The sequence below is a fragment of the Sarcophilus harrisii genome, chromosome 3, assembly GCF_902635505.1.
Source record: "Sarcophilus harrisii chromosome 3, mSarHar1.11, whole genome shotgun sequence".
NCBI lineage: Eukaryota > Metazoa > Chordata > Mammalia > Dasyuromorphia > Dasyuridae > Sarcophilus > Sarcophilus harrisii.
The window spans coordinates 96118971-96141183 of NC_045428.1; positions in this window are offsets into that span (position 1 = coordinate 96118971).

Below are 22213 nucleotides of genomic sequence, written 5' to 3' on the forward strand. Positions count from 1 at the left end.
AAGATCAATAGTAGCAGCTGCAAGGGCTAGAGAGTACAGAATAACCAACCTGACATCCCTAATGCATATCAAATTCATTGAATATGAAATTCACCAAGTTTTGAGCAGAAGAATCTGAGGTACTACTATATTTTAATAAACAGGAAATACATTATGTTCATGTAAGGATTGTTCCTGAATCAGCTGTCTGTTTACAGTCAGATCTACCAACTGATTAGAAGATTAAAAAAAATTAGCACAAAATTGTAAGAAAGATTAAAAATCAGGGAAATTTTCCTTACAGTTAAAACAACACTAACTTGACCTGTGTAAATAGCAAGTAGTTTCCCTCAAAACTGGAAATTGGCATAGAAACAAAACATTGTCCCTGGTGATAACCATTTTCAAAGAAGTCTAAGCAATGCAAGTCAATTTTCATACTGAGAAAGAAAATAACCTAAAAAAATTTCCCTCCAAACACTTGAACTCTTTATTAAGTAGAGATACATATGTAACCAAAAGCATCTTAAGGGTATTTAGGATAAATGTAGAACAGAAAATAGATGAAAAATTGAAAATATCTATTAAGAGCAAGAAGTGCTTTTTTTAATCATTGAGGTTTATAGAGGTAATTTATTTAAATTCTAAGAATAGACTCTGCAGTTTGTTTCATGAAGAAGTAGAAATTAATTTCTCTCTCTTTTATATACACATACAATATATACTTATGCAAACATATCTTATATATGATATGTATATATTATAATGATAATACACATACATACACATATGAGTGAATATACACAGAACAGATTTTTGCTGAATATTATAACAATTGGAGAACCAAAAGAACACACATGTGCTAAAATATATGTAGCAGTCCTTTTTGTAGGGAAAGTACTAGAAACTGAGTAGATGCCCATCAGTTGGAGAATGGCTGAATAAGTTATGGTATATGAATGCAATGGAATATTGTTGCTCTATAAGAAACAATCATCAGGATGATTTCAGAGAGGCCTGGATAGACTTACATAAACTGAAACTAACTGAAGTGAATAGAACCAGGAGAACATTATAAACAGCAACAGCAAGATTATACAATAACCAATTCTGATGGATATTGCTCTTTTCAACAATGAGGTGACTCAGGCCAATTCCAATAGACTTGTAATGGAAAGAAGCCATCTTCCCTTTGAAGAGTGGACTATGGAGAATGGATGTCGATCACAACATAGTATTTTCACCTTTTTATTGTTGATGTTTGCTTGCTTGTTTTTTTTTTTCTGATTTTTTTCCCCTTTTGATAGATTTTTCTTGTGCAGTATGATAAATGTGGAAATTTAGAAGTACAGATCTTTAACCTAATGAAAACAAAAAAGACTATTGGAAAGCCATAAAGTTTTTTTTAATTATATCTCTTTATTTACAAGATATATGCATGGATATTTTTTCAGCATTGACCCTTGCAAAACCTTCCTTTCCAACTTTTCCCCTCCTTCCTTTCACCCCTTCCCCTTGATGGCAGGTAGACCCATACATGTTAAATATGTTAAAATATATGTTAAATACAATATATGTATACATATCCATACAGTTAATTTGCTGCACAAGAAAAAGCGGACTAAGACATAAGGTAAAAATAACCTAAGAAGGAAAGCAAAAATGCAAGTGGACAAAAACAGAGGGAGTGGAAATGCTATGTTGTGGTTGACACTCATTTCCCATAGTTCTTTCACTGGGTGTAGCTGGTTCTCTTCATTATTGAATAAATGGAACTGATTTGCTTCATCTCATTGTTGAAGAGAGCCACGTCCATCAAAAACAAAAACCATTAAGTTTTAACTCTCAAGGAATAAAATAGTGGAAAAGATACCAAGTATCTGAGGGAAAATTATGGTTCATATAATCAAGCACTTCCCTAAATGTTACTAAGAGAATATTTATAATTAGTGACCCATATACCAGCATTCTAAAATGTTATGAGAATAATCTGAGCATATGAAAAGGGTATTACTAATGAAAGTATGAGAAGAGAAAACATATAAACTTTCAGAAAATATTCTACAACAAACTTTTTTCCCAGTAGTAACACATTTAACTAAGATGATAATGCAATACAAGTTGCCACTCTACTCATTACTCATTTTTTAGAAAAATCACCAGATATAATAGAACAAAAATGTCATACTATAGACTCCTGCAAATAAAATATATCCCAAGCAAATATCACTTTCAAAGTTTTAACAAGAGAGATGATTTTAAGAAGTTTCTGATGTATATAAAAAAGATTTTTGTTTCCCTCACAAATGTCCAATTTAAAATCCAAATGTGTTGATTCCTTATCTTTTGATGAGATTCTCCAGGTTCAAGTAATTTTGGAAGGCATTTTAGTGATGATAACAAGTGCCACGACATTGAAAAGATTCATATATTTATAATAAACCAAAATGGTTTTGTCTAATTACTATTATGTAAAATTACACATGAAAGAATAATGCACATTTTTCAGAAAGATATGTGCAATTTGATGAACAATCCTTTCTAAGCTCCCAGATTTTGGTGTCTTATGTAAATTATATCCTATTTATGCTGAACATAGCTTGTTTATATATTTGTTGGAATATTGTATTCTTTATTAGATTTTGAATTTCCTTAAATCAGGGCCTGCACTTTTTCTCCATTTATAGTCCTAATACTTATCCACTTTGACTGGTACATAATAGTTACTTAATAAATAATAATTTATTTATTGATTGAATTTGCAATGTTTATCAATTTACGTCTTAAAAATCATTAAAGTAGACAATGAGCTTAGCACACATGGACAAGAGTAAAGCAGAATAGATTATCTTTGGGAAAATTGTATGGTTCTTTTAATGATCCTATTTTTGACATAAAGAAATATCTATTTTTTAAACATATATTCTAATGATTTATATGATGGACTACAATTTCTGAAGTATGTAAGTTGGAGATTTCACAAAGACCAGAGGGAAATCACATGGTGGTAGTGAGCAAGCCACAACATATAAAGAGGGAATTATGTGTCTTAGGTAAAATATCAGAGAAGTGTAGGATAAGGAAAAAAATAATTGAACAGTGGCATAGAAGAAGTGAGGGACAATTATTAAAAGCTGACGTGTTATATTAGAATCTAAAAAATGAAAAGAATTTTAATAAAATGTGTCACATATTGTTTATATACACAGGGTAGATTTTTAGCAGAAAATAGAATACATAGCAGAAGTGCTATGTAAAATAAAAAGTAAGCCATTGCTTGGTTTTTATTAGAAGGAAAATGCAGATTGAAGAGATTATATATTATTGAGTTGTGCAGTTGGGGTTCCTATTCTAGAGAGGCTATTTGTTTTCTGCCATTGGATGTAATCTATCCTTTTTCTCTCCTCTTTTATGATTGTTAAGCAATCTTACATATACACATGCACACATATATATGTATATATACACATACATAGACATGCATCTAAAACAATATTAATATGGCTGACATAATATAGATGTCATTCTTGATTGAACCTCTGTTTGACTTCATTTGAAATTAATGATTACTAGATCATACTTTTTTCTAATAAATTCTACACCTGATCATTCTTACTGTGTTTGTGTTTATCTGTTATTTCCCATCCCTGCTAACTCTTCCCCACACACGGATGCCTCCCTTAACTTATGCTCCTATTTTTTTCCCTTCCTCTTCATTCCTCATTAGTTCTCATTAATCTACACCCTCCATCCAACTCCTGTTTATCTATACACATTTTTATACCTCAACTTATTCTATTCCCACCCCTTTATAGATTTTGGAGCTTGATTTATCCTTCATGCAACATACACATAAGCATACACAAAAATGCTTATATGTGCATATGTATGTATTCATTTTCATATATTAAACATAAAAAAATTGTCCTTATTGAGTATCTTGAAATCAGTCTTTGATATTGATTCTTATATACTAAATTTTCTATTGAATTCAAGTTTGAGAAAAACATCCTGAAAATCTGACAGTTCATTGAATGTTTGCTTTTTCATTCAATACCTAATTTTGCTGGATATACTATTTTTGCCTGCAGGATTACTTCTTTTGATTGTTGATATATAACATTCTAGGACCTGCATTCTTTTCTTATAGCTGCTGATAAATCCTGTATAATTCTAATTGTAGCTACAACAAATTAGATTAATTTTTTGTTCATTTCTTGATTTAGGGATTTTGAAATTTAATAGTAATGTTCCTATGTGTTTTCCTTGTAGGGTGACTTTAAGGTGGTTATCAGTGAATTTTTTTTCCATTTCTACTTTCCCATCTTGTTCTGTTGGTAGTCCAATTATTCTTGTGGTTTTTCTTCATGATCTTTTCTCTATATCAGCTAAGTTTCTTATAAGATGTTTTACATTTGATTCTATTTTTTCATTCTTTTTATTTTGTTTTGTTACTTCTTGGTTTCTTATAGCTTCACTAGCTTCCCCTTGCTAATTTTGGCTTAAAAAAAGAGTAGTGATTTTGGATAACAGTTGAGAGATTAATAGATTAAGGAGGTTTTTGTTTTTCTTTTGTATATGGAGAGAGACAGGCATATTTTCCAGTATTAGTCATTCATCCATTACATAGAGAATGACTGAGGATATGGGGAAGAAGGAAGAGTTTGACACAGAAAAAAAAGGATGGAATGGAATCATATACATTGTCAAGGAGAAGATGTGAGAAAAACATAAAGAAGATGGCAGAAAAGTCTTGTAAACTATTGGTGAAGAAGGGTGGGAAAAGAGGCAACTTTCAAAAAAATTGTCTCAAGTTTTTAGGGAAATTTGAGGCAGAACAAGGTAGAAAGATTTGAGGAAGGATGAAAAGTTTTGGAAAAAACCTCTGAGGTGAGAAAAATAGTTAATCTGGGAGGGACAAAAGAATTGCTTTGCTGTGTCAGGATTCAGGTAAAATTACATAATATAATTTGTGGTAGCAAATCAACACACTTTCATGATTTTCTCCAGTTTCATTCACTAACGTGATTAGAATCATAAGTTACAGATGGTATGTGCTGTTTTTCATTCATTTTCAGTCATACCTGATTTTTGACAACCTCATTTTTTTTATTTGTTTTGGAAAATATATTGGAATAGTTTGTCATTTTCTTCTCCAGTTCATTTTCCATAAGAAGTTGAAAGAAACAGAAGTATGTGACTTGCCCAGGTTCACACAACTAATGAGTGTCAAAAGCCAGTTTTGAATGTAAGAATGATGACTTTGCCTGTCTTCAAGTCTGGAGTCCACTCTATCCACTGAGGCATTAAATTTCCCAGATGGTTCAATAATCTCACTCTAAGGTTGGAGAGAAAAATGTTGGTAATAGAATATGGAGGCAAGGAATACTAGAGACCATGTAAAACTGAACTTGTTCATCGAAGGATCAGTTTGAGGGAGTATAGAGTTTACTCAATGCTAGGATAATCACCTGGGAAAGAACAATCAATTCATAGAGATGATGGTAATAATGGAAAATATTTGTGGGGTTCACAGGTAATCAATTATATTTCTGAGCTGTGCTATTGTAGGACAAATCATTTAACTAAATGTAAATAACTCCATTTATAAAATAAGGAAAAGTAAACAAACAAAAAGTCTAACACATAAGATATACCTCACAGGGTTGTCAAGAATCAACTGTAAACTTGCAAGTGTTATGCAAATATAAACTGTTATTATTATTGTTAGTATAATAAACATTATTATGCTTTTTGGAGGATATTATAGAAAAATGATGCCAGATCTGAAGAAAATCTGTGAATCTGGACTCTTTTTTCTGTATATCTAAAATTAAATGTCATTTAATCTCTCTGAGCCTCAGCTTTCTCATAGTTTATGTCAGTCAAGACTAAAATTTATAAGCATGTGAGAGTTAGGTTTAGGATTAGAAACTTAATTTACCAATTTAAAATACAGAATTATAGTTGTAGCAGCAGTAGCGATTGTAACAATAATCATAAAGACTGAAATCACCATAGCAAATAGATAGACAGCTTCAGAGTACACATGAACTACTTTTAAATTACACTAGTTTTGTCATCCTGAACAAATAACTCATTTTTTAATAACCTAAGAGTCTTTCCAAGATTAGACCTTGCAAAATAGTTGTTGCTATATACTAACTAGTAAGGGAAAAATTTTTATGTGTATTTCCCTATAACAATGAAACCATAGATCTAGACCATTTACCCAGAGCTTTAAGATCTCATAGGGCCAACATTTACATAGAGCTTTAAGGATTGCTGGATGTTTTCTCTCTCTCTCTCTCTCTCTCTCTCTCTCTCACACTCTTTATGTGTATATATATATATATATATATATATATATATATATATATCACTTCATCTTTGCCTCATAACAACTATTTAAATTAGGTTTTATTATTTTCACCATTTTAAGATAAAGAAATTAGGACTCCTAGAGGTTTTTTTTTTTCCAACATAGACATTTCTGACTAAAAGTAATTCTTAACACTATCCCAATTCTCATAGAACTAAAAAAAAAAAAAAAACATTGGAGGCATAATTCTGAAGAAAACTTATATTATTTCTTTAAAATTGGAGTTACTAACCTGGAATCTATGAACTTCAAAAAACAATCGATAACTATATTTTAATATAATTGTTTTCTTTTGTTAATTTTCATTTCTCCACAATGTCCAGAATGTGCCACTTGTACTCTGGTCATCCTTCTCAAACCTCTCTAAACAAAATTATCTATATTCTTCCCTTTCCTGGACTCTGAAAATGAAGCATTTACTTTTTTTGGACCTTTTCCTTCTTGGCTAATCTGGAGCGTTTAACATTATCAATCATCTTTAATGTGTGCTAGACGATGCAATGGGAAGAATTCTGAACCTAGAGTCAAGAAAACCTCAGTTCAAATCCAGTCTTAGATACTTACCTTTGGCTTTGGACAAATCAATTAATGTTTACTTGCCCCATTTTTCTCATTTGTGGAATTTAGATGATGATAGCATCAGCAATCCTTAGGTTGATGTTAGGATAAAATGAAATAATATAAGTAAAGTGCTTTGCAAATTTTAAATCATTATATAAATTCTAGCTATTAATATAATTATTGTTAAAAGTTTCAAGAACTGAATTATCTTGCTTTCTTTTGTTTTATATCCCTAGTACTTAGCAGAGTGGCTGGTACATAATAAATATTTAAAAATCCTATTTCATTTAGTTATCTTTTTTTTTTTCTCTCTGACCATTTTATATGTACATGTTTTCATGATTTAGTGTAAAGAGCAGTAGACTGAGATTTGAGGTCTGGATCCAATATTTACTAGGTATGTAACCATAAGAAAGTTATTTTAGTTAGGCTCAATTAATTTCTCAGTAGTGGAGGTTTTGTCTTTGTATATCCATGGTCCACCACTGTTGGTGTATAGTAGGAGAACCTTTGTTGAATTAAATTGAATCTCTATATTGTGGATAATGATACAAGCATTTCTACTTCATGGAGTTGTTATATGAAAGTATTTTGTAAAAATTAAAGGATATGTTTGTGTTTATGTACACACATACACACACATTATTATTGCTTTTCAAAATAGACTGTCTCTCAAAAAGGTAGAACTTTTCCTTTTTAATTCTATTTGTGTCCCAAAATAATATAAACTAAAATGCTCTACATTTAGTGCTTAAATTATTGATAATTATCAGACAGTTGAAGTAATAATATGAAGGTTTTTGGCATAGGGATAGATGTGAGAATAAAAATGTCTTCAGTGAGGAAACATTTAGAGTTATAAAATCTTAGGGTCTGAAAAAAACTTAGTGAAAACACAGTATAAGATGTTACATATAAAAACTGTCTCAAAAAAGGATGACAGATTTAGTCTACAATCAAAAAGCAGTGAAAGGAGATCAGTAATCCTTAAGTCTCCCATTCATACTCCTTCTACCTTACCTAATTACTTTTCTCCCACCAATTATTTTGTTCTCACTAGTCTACTGATCCTCTACTAAAACAACTCATCTCTGAAGAATTTTTGTCTTTAAAAAGAAAATTGAGAGTCTAGAATTTTGGGATTTTAACAAGTATGTATGCAAAATAATTTACATAAACTTTTTTTCAGTCTATAAAATAGTTATAAACTATTTAGATTCATAGTAAAAGAATATTTTAAGCTATAGAGATATGTCTCTAGAAGAGACCTCAGAGATCATCTTCTCTGAACCTTTCCTTTTAGACTTGAGAAAATTTAGTCCCACAGAAGGTAAATTGCTTGCCCAAAGAAATGTAAGATAGTACATGACACATTCATGATAACATCTATAGACCCAAGTGAATCAGAGCCTGGGATTCCAACATAAACATTTCTCAGCTCATTTTTTATTAAAGCTCTTTATTTTCAAAACATGTGCATAGATAATTTTCAACATTCACCTTTGCCAAACCTTGTATTATGATTTTTTTCCTCCTTTCCCCTACCCTTCCCCCTAGAGAGCAAGTAATCAAAAATATGTTAAACATTTTCAATCCTTCGATACATATTTTCACAATTATCATGCTGGACAAGAAAAATCAGGTCAAAAAGGAAAAAAAAAAGATGAGAAATAAAACAAAAAGCAAGCAAACAACAACAAAAAGGTGAAAATACCATGTTGTGTTTCACACTCAGTTTCCACAATTCTGTCTCTAGATGCAGATAGCATTCTTCATCACAAGATCATTGGGACTGACCTGAATTACTTCATTGTTGAAAAGAGCCAAGTTGATCAGAATTGTTCATCATTTAATCTTGCTGTTGCTGTGTATAATGTTCTCCTGGTTCTACTCACTTGACTCAGCATCAGTTCATGTAAGTCTATATAGGTCTTTCTGAAATCATCTTGCTGATCATTTCTTATAGAACAATAATATCCCATAATAGTCAAATACTATAATTTATTCAGCCATTCTCCAACTGATGGCATCATCTAAATTTTCAGTTTCTTAGCACTATAAAAATTTCAATCCCAAACATGTTTGTATATCTAGGTCCTTTTCCCATTTTAATGATCTGTTTGTGATACATGCCCAGTAGAGATATATCTGGATCAATGGGCATGCAGTTTGCACATAGTTACAAATTACTCTCTAGAATAGTTGGATCAGTTCACAAAGTCCACCAATAATGAATTAGTGTCCCAACTTTCCTACATGCCTTCCACCATTTATCATTATCTTTTCCTAGCATTGTTGCTAATCAGAGGGTTGTGTAGTGGTACCTCAGAAAATATCTTAATTTTCATCTTTCTGATCAATAATGATTTAGAGAATTTTTTCATATGATTAGAAATTGTTTTAATTTCTTCATCTGAAAATTGTCTGGTCATAGCCTTTGAACATTTATGAATTGGAGAATGATTTAAAATCTTATAAATTTGCATCAATTCTCTATAGATTTTACAAATGAAGCCTTTATCAAAGGATTGGGATGTAAACTTTCCCCCAGTTTATTGCTTCCCTTCTATATCTTGTTTGGATTTACTTTGTACAATCCCTTTTTAACTTAACAAATTCAAATTTATCCATTTTGCATTTCATAATTTATTCTATTTTTCTGGCCAAAAGTTCCTTCTTTCCCACAGATATGTGAGGTAGACTACCCTTTGTTTTCCTAATTTGCTTTTTATGTCTAAATCATAAACCCATTTAGAACTTATCATGGCATATCATGCTAGGTATGGATTAATGCCTAGTTTCTACCATATTAATGTCAACATTTTTTTTGATCAAATAATTCTTATCCTAGAAGCTAGGGTTTGGAGGCTTATCAAACATTGGATTAATATAGTTATTGGCTATTAGATCTTGTGCACCTAACCTATTCCACTGATCAACTGTTTTATTTCTTGGCCAGTACCAAATGATTTTTATGATCACTACTTTATAGTATAGTTTTAGGTATGGTACAGCCAGGTCAACTTCATTTGCAATTTTCATGAATTACATTTAAATTCTTAACTTTTTGTTCTTGGAGATGAATTTTGTTACTATATTTCTAGCTTTGTAAAATAATTTCTTGGGAGTTTAATTGCTATGGCATTGAATAAGTATATTAATTTAGGTAGTATTGTCATTTTTATTATATGGACTTTATTGATAGTATATAAAATGCTAATGATTTATGTGGATTTATTTTGTATTCAGCAACTTTGCTACAGTTATAAATTGTTTCTAGTAGTTTTTTAGTTGATTCTCTAAGAGTACCATCATATTATGCACAAAGAATGATAATTTGGTTTCCTCATTATTTAGTCTAATACCTTTAATTTCCTTTTCTTCTTTTAATGCTAAAGCTAACATTCTAATACAATGTAATGAATAGTAAAGTGATAGTGGACAAACTTGTTTTACCCCTGATCTTATTGGGAATGGTTCTAATTTATCCTCATTACATATAATGCTTGCTGTTGTTTTTAAACAGATATTACAGGTCATTTTGAGGAAAACTATATTTATTTTTATACTCTCTAGTGCTTTTTATAGGTAAATTTTTTCCTGCATCTCTTGAGATGATCATATGATTTTTGTTATTTTGGTTATTGATATAGTCAATTATGTAAATAGTTTTCCTAATATTTAATCAGTCCTGCATTCCTGATATAAATCATATTTGGTCTTGTTGTATTAACCTGGGGATAACTTATTGTAATCTCTTTGTTAATATTTTATTTATGATATTTCCATCAATATTCATTAGGGAAATGGTCTATAATTTCCTTTCTTTGTTTTGACCCAACCTGGTTTAGGTTGGGTCAGCACTGTATCTGTATCTTAAAATAATTTGGTAGGACTCCTTCTTTTTCTATTTTTCCAAATATTTTGCACAGTATTACAATTAATTATTCTTTAAATTTCTGGTAAAATTCTCATGTAATCCATTTGTCCCTTGAGACTTTTTCTTAGGGAGCTGATTAATAGCTTGTTCAATTTCTAATTTTCTAAATTGGGACTATTTAAATATTTTGTATCTTTTGTTAATGTGGACAATTTATTTTTTTTTGTAATGGAAACAAAATGTAATGTAATTTTACTTCTATTATCAGATTCATTGGCATATAATTTGGCAAAATAATTCCTAATTATTGCTCTAATTCCCTCTTCATTGGTGGAAAAGTCTCTTTTCTCATTTTTGATATTAACAATTTGATTTTCTTCTTTCGTTTTACTAATCAAATTAGCTAAAAGTTTGGAGGTATAAATTTTTTTCTCATAAAACTAATTCTTTGTTTTGTTTATTAGTGAAATGGTTTTCTTATAACTTTATTAATCTTCCCTTTTGCTTTCAGAATTTCAAATTTGGTATTTACTTGGTCATTTTTAATTTGTTCTTTTTCTAGCTTTGTTAATTGCATGCCCACTTCATTGAAATTCTCTTTCTTTATTTTATGCAAACAAGCATCTAGAAATATAAAACTGCCCTTAAGAACTGCTTTGGCTGCATCCCATAAATTTTGGTACATTATCTCATTATTGTCATTTTCTAGGATGAAATTATTAATTGTGTCTATGATTTGTATTGTGTCATCATCATCTGAAAATGATTCTGCTTTTCTTCATTTGATTTTGAGGTTTCTATGTCCTACTCCATAGTCAGTTTTTGTGCAGGTTCCATGTACCACTGAGAAAAAAAGTGTATTCATTTCTCCACTGAAATTTCTTTAAAGCTCAATCATACCTAACTTTTCTAAGATTTTATTTACCTCTTTAATTTTTTTCTTATTTATTTTGTCGTTTAATTTATCTAGTTCTGAAAGATCGATGTTGATATCACTCTAATATAGTTTTGCTGTCTAATTCTTGTTGCAGTTGTCTTAACTTCTTCTCTAGGAATCTGGATGCTAAAACAATTGCTGCATATATGTTTAGTATTGATATTACTTCATTATCAATGGTGTCCTTTAGCAAAATGTAGTTTCATTCACTATCTCTTTTAATTGATCTATTTTTGCTTTTAGTTGATTTGAGATCAACATTGTTTAACCTGCTATTTTTTTTTGTTTGTTTCAGCAGAAGCATAATGCCCCTCCCCCTTTCTTATTGCTTTCTCCTTCTATTTCTCTCTTTTTTTTGCCTTCCCTTTTCCACCCCTACTTCTCTATAGAGTGAGACAAATTTCTCCTTGAAGCTAAATATGACTGATATTCTCTCTCTGAGCCTACTCCAATGAGAGTAAGGTTCACAAAATGTTCACCCCACCACCACCGTCTTCTTTCCATCATTTGTAATAAGTCTTTCTTGCCTCTTCATGAGATGTAATTAATCTCATTTTACTTCCCTTTTCCTCTTCTTCCTGTACAATTCCATTTTTATCTCTAGTTCTAGATCACAAGAAAATCAAATTATAACTACACCCTCTAAGTGTACTCACAAGAAATGTACAGTTCTCAAGATTTAAACAGCATTTTCCCATATAGAAATGTAAACTTTTAAAATTTTAAAATATATTTTTCTTTCCTTTTTGCCATTCTTGTCTTTTTTTAATTTCCCTTTTGTTTTTTATGCCTCTCTTGAATTCTGCATTTGAATATCACATTTTCTTTTCTGCTCTAGTATTTTCATGAAAATTAAATATTCATCAATTTCATTAAATATTCATCTTTCCCTCTGAAATATAATGCTTAATTTTTCTGGCTAGTTGATTCTTGGTTACAATCCAAGTTTTTTCGATCTTCAGAATATCATATTCCAGTCCCTTCTATCTTTTAAAGTAGAAGCTGCTAATTCTTGTCTAATCTTGATTGTGGTTCCTCGATATTTTAATTGTTTCTTTCTTGCTGCTTGCAATATTTTCTCCTTGATCTGATAATTCTGAAATTTAGTTACAATATTGCTTTGAGTTTTTATTTTGGAGTCTCTTAGAGGAGGGGATTGGTGAATTCTTTCAATGACTATTTTATCATCATTCTAGGGCAGTAGAGTAATTTTCCTGGATGATTTCCTGAAAGATGTTATCTAGGTTCTTCAAGCCTATTCAAGAAGCCCAATAGTTTATCTCTCCCAGGTTTATTTTCAAAATCAGTTCTTTTTCTAATAAGGTATTTTACATTTTATTATATTTTTCTTTTTCTTTTCTTTCTTTTTTTTTCTTTTTTTGGTTTTATTTGACTGATTCTTGATGTCTAATTGACTCATTCACTTCCATTCCACTCCACTGAGTGAATTATTTTCTTCAATTAGCATTTTTTCACCTTGGCAAATTGAACTTTTAAATGTGTTATTTTGTTTACTGGGTGCCTTTTTTTCCCACGTCCCAGATTTTGTTTTTCAACAAGTTACTTTTCTTTTCCATTTTGTCAAATCTATTTTGTAAGGAGTTGTATGCTTTTTTTCCATTTCTCTAAATTTATTTTAAAGGAGTTTTCAGATAATTTCGGTGTTTCTTTTTTTAAACCCTCCTGCAAAGTTCTCATTTCCTTTCCCCTCTTTCTTCTAATTCTCTTTTAAGATCCTTTTTGAATTCTTCCAAGAAAGCCTTGTCAGATGGAGATCTTGGGGCTTCATGTGGGGATGACTTGTCTTTAGTATTCTCAGGGTTTGAGGTCTGTTCTTCACTGTCTCCATAAAAAAAAAAAAAAAAAAAAAAAAAAAAAAAAAAAAAAACTATCTATGGCTCAAATTATTTTTGCCTTTTTGCACATTTAAAAGGCATGGTCTGCTATTAGGGAAAATGGGAAATTCAGTTAATGATAATAAATGAGAGAAAGATTATCAGTTTTCAAACATGTAAGTCCACAGCTTATAGGGTTCTGTGAATGATGCTCTGCCATTTTTTTTTTTGTTGTTGTTGTATATAGACTCTCTTTTAGTAACTTTCCAATGGATAGATGATAGTCATTGAGGTTTTGATATCTGGGGAAAGTGGTATGGAAATCCACAACTGGTCATTTTGTATCTGAGATGCACCACTTTCCAGCTGGTCTTTTATTGATGAGAGCTTCTTTGATGTTTGTTAAATCAGATAGATTCAGGGAGAAAAAAAAAAGGAAATGAGGTTTTGTGCTAATGGAGGTATAGATACAAGGATACTACCCTCCATTCATCCCGTGAATGCACTTATGTTTGAATATTTTTACTCCAAAGTCACATTCCTTCATCTTGTTCCCTTTCGTGATTTAGCGTTGCTCTCTGGGACATAAAGTCCCTGTTCCCCAACTTTTGTCTTCAGTATCAGGACAGTTATATCTCTATCTTTTTGAGCCTGTAATAATTTTCTTTTTGGAATTTAATGTGATTCCATTTATTATTTTTAATATCAGAAATATAAATTAATTAACTGAGATACTACCTCACGTTAAATGGTATAATGCATATATAAAGTACTTTGCAAACCTAAAAGCAATATATATTTGTCAGCTTGCCTTATCCCCTCATCAATATTTATGAAAAAATCTTTAATTTGTGTCATTGCATTCATTGCAGTCATTGCCTTTCAAGGTAAAACATTCTTCATTATGCTAGATCTATTTTCAAAAAGTTCTTTTTATAATGAACTAAAAATCCTACAACTTCTACCTATTGGGGCTAGTTTGGTTCATTCAATTTAACAAAAAGTATTAAGAATCTATGAGACACTGTTCTAGTGATATTAAAGAAACAATATGCAACATCTCACACTCTACAAGTAAAGATTTTGCCTGTCTCTTTAACATATAATTCCTTTAAATATTTTTAAATCAAGTATAACTCATTAATTTTACCTTTTCTGTGCTACACATACTTTTTTTTTTGAAAGTTCATACTCATACAGGATGCTTTCAAAATCCCTTATTCTCCTGTTCACCTTTCTCTAGATGAGATTCAAATTGTTAATGCCTTTCTTCAATGTTTTGCCCCAACCTGGACACAACATTCATAAATATTATGTTAAATGCTAAAATTTATTATAAAAGGCCATAATCCTCCTCATTTTGATGTTTTTATGTCTGTCTGATTAATTATTTTGGACATCCATAATAGAAAATGTATCCTTGATGCTTTAGAAAGGTGGGATGGGATTTAAATTACATGGCCATCCCAAGTTTTCAAACCTAGACTCATTAGGAAGAAAAATTATATAGAAGCATACTTTGGGATAGTATATAGTGTAAAGTAAAACCTGAAAGAAAAAATAACTCTGCCATTAATACTGTTTTCTATTGCCTATTTAGATGTTCTAAAGATGCTATTAATTCTCAATGAACAATAATAAACTTCATTTAAAAGGACCATTTAATGTAAGTATAATGTACAAAACAACTGCCTTTTCAATTATGGTCTTCATTTGAGAATCAATAGCACAAAGTGACATTTATTATTATATGAATGCTATAGATATTGAAGCCAGGGGAATTATTTATTATTACCTATTCATTTCAAACATATCTGCTCAAGAGTCCAAAGTAGAAGGGAAGGTAAAGAACAGTTAAAATGGCAAGCACTAAGCTAAAAATAAAATTTAATAACACATTCTTCTCTGAATCTTGATCTGGAATCAAAAAACCTGGCTAGAATTTCAGTTCTTGAGTTTATGAGGGTACTATAGAAAGCATATTGAATTTGAATTTTGTAGGATCTGAGTTCAAATTCTTACTCTTTTATTAACTTTCTCTGTTTTTGTACATTAATTCAGATCTATAAAATGAGGGGGTTGGACTAAGAAAGATTTATTTGTCTCCAAATCTCATAAAATTAGCTGTTTTGATAATTTAATATAGATACTTAATATAAGATATCTTCTAAGGTAGCATCTAGTATAATGTCCAAACTAGCTCCCTGGAGGGCCTAAGGATCAGTCAGAGAAAGATCAATTAAAGTTCTTGGTCTTTAAAGAGAGAAATGAAGGAGGCAGGTAAGCTGCCACAAGGTTTGCCAAAAATGTATCCTGGATTCTGGAATCCGGAGTCTCCAGTCTCTCTCCTCCTTGTCCTGCAACCAAGTGATACTTATCTCTCTCCCTCAGCCCTCTAATCCTTGCCCACAATTACCTCACCACCACACATTCAGCAAGTGCAAATCACATCACCATCTCATCTAAATATGAATATAGAACCATTATCTCACATCAAATAGGTAATTACCCTTAAATGCAAAGTGGTCTGAGTCAAGCATACTTTTTTGGACTTTCAGCCCTCTACATCTCCCACTTTCTTTTGTTTTAGGACATAGGTGGTCATACCCTCCCTGACTTCTCAAAGATATGAGAACCCCGAAAAGGAGATGATCATATCCTTCCTGACTTCTCAGGAAAAGAGGTGAAAACACCAAAAAGGAGATAATCATGCCCTCCCCCTCGCAACTTCTCAGGAAGAGAGATGAAAAACACAAAAGGGAAGTGGGAGTCAGGCCAGATATTGTTAGCAGGTTTCAGGGTTGAAGGGTCTTATTAGAAACAGGTATACACAAACCCATCAGCATGGGAGGTATTACTCAAGCACATAGCAGTAAAGCACAGGCTAGCAGTGATGACTCTCCTCACAGCCGGTGCAGGCTCAATGTGGTATAACAAACATGAAATGTACATGCAAGTAGTGATATAACAAATAATATGAATCAACATAGTTTTGTAAAAGATTTCCAGAAGTCTTAGAAGGAGGTTATGTAAATAACAATCACAAATACGCCTACTTCTGCAACCACAAGATAGTCCAAAACCAATCTATTATCCGTTACTTCACGTGTTAGGGAATCCAATGATTCCTGCATATTTTGAAGTCCTGAAGCAGCCATATCATGTCTCAGGGAATCCAATCATTTCTGAAAGTTTTCAAGTCCTGCATCAGTATCATTAACAATTTTTGGTGTCCATGAGTCAATTGCCATAACTGCCATGCTCTTTCAGTGATGGGCACAATCAGTGATGGAATGACCATGGTGTTTCTTGGGTCTTCTCCTTCGTTCCAAGGGTCTACTCGTCTCTCTCTAATGGACAAGGCAATTACGGCTCGTTGGCACCGATCTGATTCCTTCTTCATCTGTAGAGATACAAGCAAACCCTCTCCCCCAAGCAGTTAACCTATCTGGTCCCTTCCATATACCACTTTCTGAATCTCTCCATATCACTTGTCGATTATCTAAAGATAATCTGCTGCTCACACTACACACTGCCCTTCTGGTGGGTTATAAAACCTATCTGCTGGAGCCAGTGCATCTTTGTCAAAAATCAAGAAGTTAATTGTATATAGAGCTAAATTTAGAAGTACTCTTGGGTTACCTGTGGCTTCCCCTTTCTTTTGTTTTTGGAGGAGTGTCTTGATAGCTCTGTTTCTCCTCTCTACTATTGCCTGTCCCTGAAGATTAAAAGGTATGTCAGTGGTGGTAAATCTTATACTGTGCACAAAAGTGTGCAAAATGTTTAGGAGTGTATGCAGGTCCATTATCTGCTTTTATTGCTTGTGGCACAACCATAATTGCAAATGCTTGTATAAGGAAATCAGTGACCACTTGGACTCTCTCTTTAGCTGCTGGTATTGCAAAAGTAAATCCTGAAAAGGTGTCTACCACAACATGGATAAAAGACAGATGACCAAAAGATTTATAATGGGTCACCTCCATTTGCCACATTTCACTGAGTCTCAAACCACAAGGATTCTTCCTTGGAGGGAGTGTAGGAGTGTGGAAAGGAAAGCAAGCTATACAAGCTTTTACTGTGCTCCTAGGTTCTTCTTTTGTTATCCCAAATTGCAAAAGTAAAGCTCGAGCATCCTGATGATATTTAGAATGAGATTCTTGGGCTGCCTGAAATAAAGGAGTATTGACTAACATGGTTACAAGGCTATCTGCCTTTGCATTTCCATAAAAAATAGGACTTGGAAGTCCACTATGAGAGTGGACATGCAAGATATAAATTTTACCTGGATGCTTTCTCACTTGCTCTTGAAGTTCCTTAAAGAGTTACTATGTATTAGAAGCTACACGCTTTACTTGGGCTATGGCAATTCTTTGTACTTTGAATAGGCTAAATAATATGTTATATTCACATCTCCTGGATAATAAATAAGAGCTAGCACATTCATTCTGCTGAGTAGACTGAAAAGGAATTCTGACTACTCTATAGTTAAATCATGAGAGTATACAGAACCAATGTTATGTTTGGATGCCTCTGTAAAGATAGTTGCTTCTTAAGAGAATCCTTAGAAACCTTTTCTTCAAGAATCCATTGCCAATTATATAATAGTCTTGTTATCTTTAATGGAGAGCAGTGTGTAAAATTTGGATCTGTGGCCAATAAAATTTTCCACTCTGGGATGCTTTCACAGCACACATTAATTTGTGCATTAGTATAAAAGGTGTATATCTTGTCAGGTTTTATTGCAGACAATTGTACTGCTTGTTTAATGGCTTTTAATAAAATTCTAAGACTTTGTTCTGGTTGTGCAGGGAGATTCACCCACTCTATCACACTGTCTTCTTGATGAAAGACTGCTGTGAGTGCCTCTTTTGTAGCAAAAACTGATATTTCCAAGGGTATTTGAGTGACTCTTTCAACTGCATTGGGTAAAGCCAGTTCAACTTCTCTCAAAGCCTCTTGAGCTTCTTTTGTAAGTTGGCATGGTAAGTTTAAAGCACTGTCTCCCCTTAAAATGTCATATAATGGTTGCAATTGATAGGTAGTTAAGCCTAACATTGAACACATCCATTGGATATATCCTATCAATTTCTGAAAGCTATTTAAGGTGTTCAACTTCTCTGTTCTTAAGGAAAGTTTTTGTACTGTAAGCACAGTGTGTCTCTCTGTGTTTCTCTGGCTGTCTCTCTCTGACTCTTTGTCTTAAATTAAAAGACATGTCAAAAAAGCTGCGGATGTAATTTACCCACATTTTAACATACCTTGTGACAAAAGTATCACAAACAGTTCTAGTGGAAAAGAATGAAAGATATGGATTAGACAATATTACAATCAGATTCAGAATAAATTGAATGGGTAGACTTCAGTGATACTTATTAACAATTAAATAACATTCTATAATACAGTCACTAGTGGAACAGATCAAATATCTATGGTTGGCCTTATCCAGTTTAGTATTTTTTATGAATAAGAGATAAATAAATAGATAATATGCTCATCAAATTAGCAGGTAGCACAATGGCAGCATAACTAACAAAGTGAATGACAGTTTCAAGTTTCTGACATGCTAGAACATTGAACTGAATCTATTAACATGAAATTCAGTAGACTTCAATGTAGGCCTTACACTTGATTACAAAATAATTAATTCCACAAGTTGAGACATAAAGAGACAAAAGTGATTCTAAAAAACATTTATGGTATTTAGTGGATTTAGACAAGACAACTATATTCAACAGCTCTTCCTTCATGGGAAAGAGGCATTGTACTTAATGAATTTGGTCTCAGAGATGAAAAAAGAAACAGAAATAATAGTGGGTAAACTTAGACTATATGATATTAAAAACTTCTCAATAATTAGAACTATATAAATGTGGAATTGTCTGCCTAGAAAAGTGTTGTGTTCTGACTTCTTGGAAAGTGTTAAAAAGAGGTTGGATAATCACTTACTAAATCTGTTGTAGTGGGAATTATTTCTTTTAGGATTGTATGACTACTGAGATCTCTATGAACTCTAATTATTATTACATAAAACTGAAAACAAAAACTTAAATAATTTCTCAAACTCACACATCCAATAACTTTCAGAAGCCTAGTATTCTGGGTCATAATCCAGTGGCCTTTGCATTATAACTCATTGCAGTAACAATTATTATAATGAAAATAGAAATAACTTCTTTGTTTGACAACTTATTGTATGAAAAATGAAGGGAATGCTTTTCAAAGGTATCTGAAAAGATGTGTATTCACAGTTGCAGACTGCAGTAAGCAAAATCACAGATCAATTTATACTGTCAAAGCAACATTGTAAAAATAATTTTAAGGACAAGAACTTTGATCAATGCAATGACCAATGGTTATACAGTTATACTAATATTGTTAAAACCTGCAACTCTCCATCTCAGAAGTGATATGGTATATATGCAAAATGAGATGTCTTTTTGTGCATGATTAATGTGGCAATTTGTTTTGATTGTGTACACATTTACAAAAAATTTTCCCCTCCTTGTTAAGGGCAAAAGTTGAAAGGGAGAGGGAAAAGCTTGTTGTTAACTGAATATAATAATTTTTTAAATTAGTCCTACCATGTGACATTTAAGTGGTATCAAATCAATAGCCAATTACTTAAGGAAATTCCTGTGAACAAAACAAATAGAAGCAAAACACAGCATTCTTCATTTCTACTGAGAAAAGAATTAATATGAGTAGCTTTCATGTCTTACACTATAAATTATGAATAACTTTCATTTGTATTAGTGTCCCATTAATTACAGCTAATGATGCAAATATTGTCCAAAACTTAAGAAATAATAAACAAGGAGAAACACAATAACAGCAAAACACCTTTAGCATCTCTTTGTTGATATTTAGTTCATTTATTTTGACAAGTGCACTTTAATTTTAACAACTGTTTAATCAGGCTTGCCACTAAAAACTCACTTCAGAGAACATAGAAATTCATGAACTTAATGACAAAAGGGCTTTTTTAACTACACAAAAGCTTATGTTCTAATGAAAAATCATTCACTTGATCAAGTATTTTTTGACTGCCTACTATAGGAACATGTCTTTACACATTAACAATAGACACACCCTTGTACTTATCTCTCAAAACTAAATATAAAATTCTAAGACATTCTGTTGCCTATTTCTTCAAATATTGTGCAGTTGTCTAGTATACTCTTTAAAATTGCTTTTAAAAAAAGAATATTTTTGACATTTCTAAAATTCTTTCTGACTTGGAAGTTTCTAGAATCTCTCTTTTTAGATCACAAAATGACATCTAAACATGGGATAAGATACTTATGTGACCTCCATTGGGTAGGATTTGAAAACTGCACACCTATTTTTCCTTTTCTCCCTTCTTTCCTCTACTACTCTCATGTGAAAATTGTGTTCTGCATATCTACTAACACTTTTGAACATTTACTATCAAAAGTAGTATTTGACTTAACATAGAAGGAATGTCTATTATAGTACTGCATATAATACCTGTCATTTAAGCCTTTGGTATGGAACTCTCTCCTTATTAATAGAGATGAAGACCTTGTTTTTTATGAAGTACAGAACAGAGTTGGTTAAAGTAAGAGCGCTCAAGCTTTCATCAGTAACTCTCTAAGGTCCTTTTCAGGAAGTCATCAAGTTCTAAAGAACTTTCCAGGCAAGAGTGTCCTTTGAGTACCTATTTGGAACATGTCAGGGACAAACCACTCATTTTGTAAGTGGTCAAGTTTTACGTTTTTGTTTTTTTTTTTTTCCCAAGTGTTGAGTCAGTTTCCAATTTTGAGGAGTAAAATGGAAGATGACATCAGGGTTGCTGAGAGAAGACTATGGGAAGACATGAGAGATTGGGGTAGTTTTCATCATATCCCCAGCCTAGCTTACTATTTCAGAGGGTTTGAGGACTTTCTCCTTCAGTGGGATTTGAGATCCTCTCTCTTATTTGAGTTGAATAGCCTTGTTCCCAATAGGAAGACTATTTCACTTTTATTATCTGTTTATTATTCTCCCATACATAATTTCTATGGTTTTTGTTTCTCTGTGGTTTCAACAGTTGGGTTTCTTTACTATATTCTCAATATTTTCATTATGGAACTGATATTTGGTGGGAAAGAGGTTAAGAATTAGATATAGAATTGGGGATTCCCTTTCCCACCCACCTGATCAAAAGAGAGTTCAAATATGATCATTTCCCCTAGATGAATAATTGAGGGAGAAAATAGATATACTGGTATCCTGATATCCCCTCTCTCTCTCTCTCTCCAGAGGAGAGCAGAGTGGCAGCCTCTAACCCAATCTCTTGCTTCTTTTTTCTGATAGGAATGATATACTCCTTTAGAGATAGGTAGAGGGAAGAAGAAGATAGAGAAAGTTATTCTGCCACCTTTTGAACCACAGAAGGATGTGATTTATAGTCTTTTAAAGTTGTCTGAAGCACATAGAGGTTGAACATCTTCCCCATAGGTACCTAGGTCCAGACAAAACAATCTGTGTTTTACTGAATGTAATATTAAAAGTACCCCTTTATTGTCCTTTATTGTATCATTTACGTATTCTTAAAGTTCATGTGCATTCTACCTGACTTTAGTATTCTTACCAACAGTAGACTTGCATGTCATCGAATTCCTTTCCCTTTCCCTCAA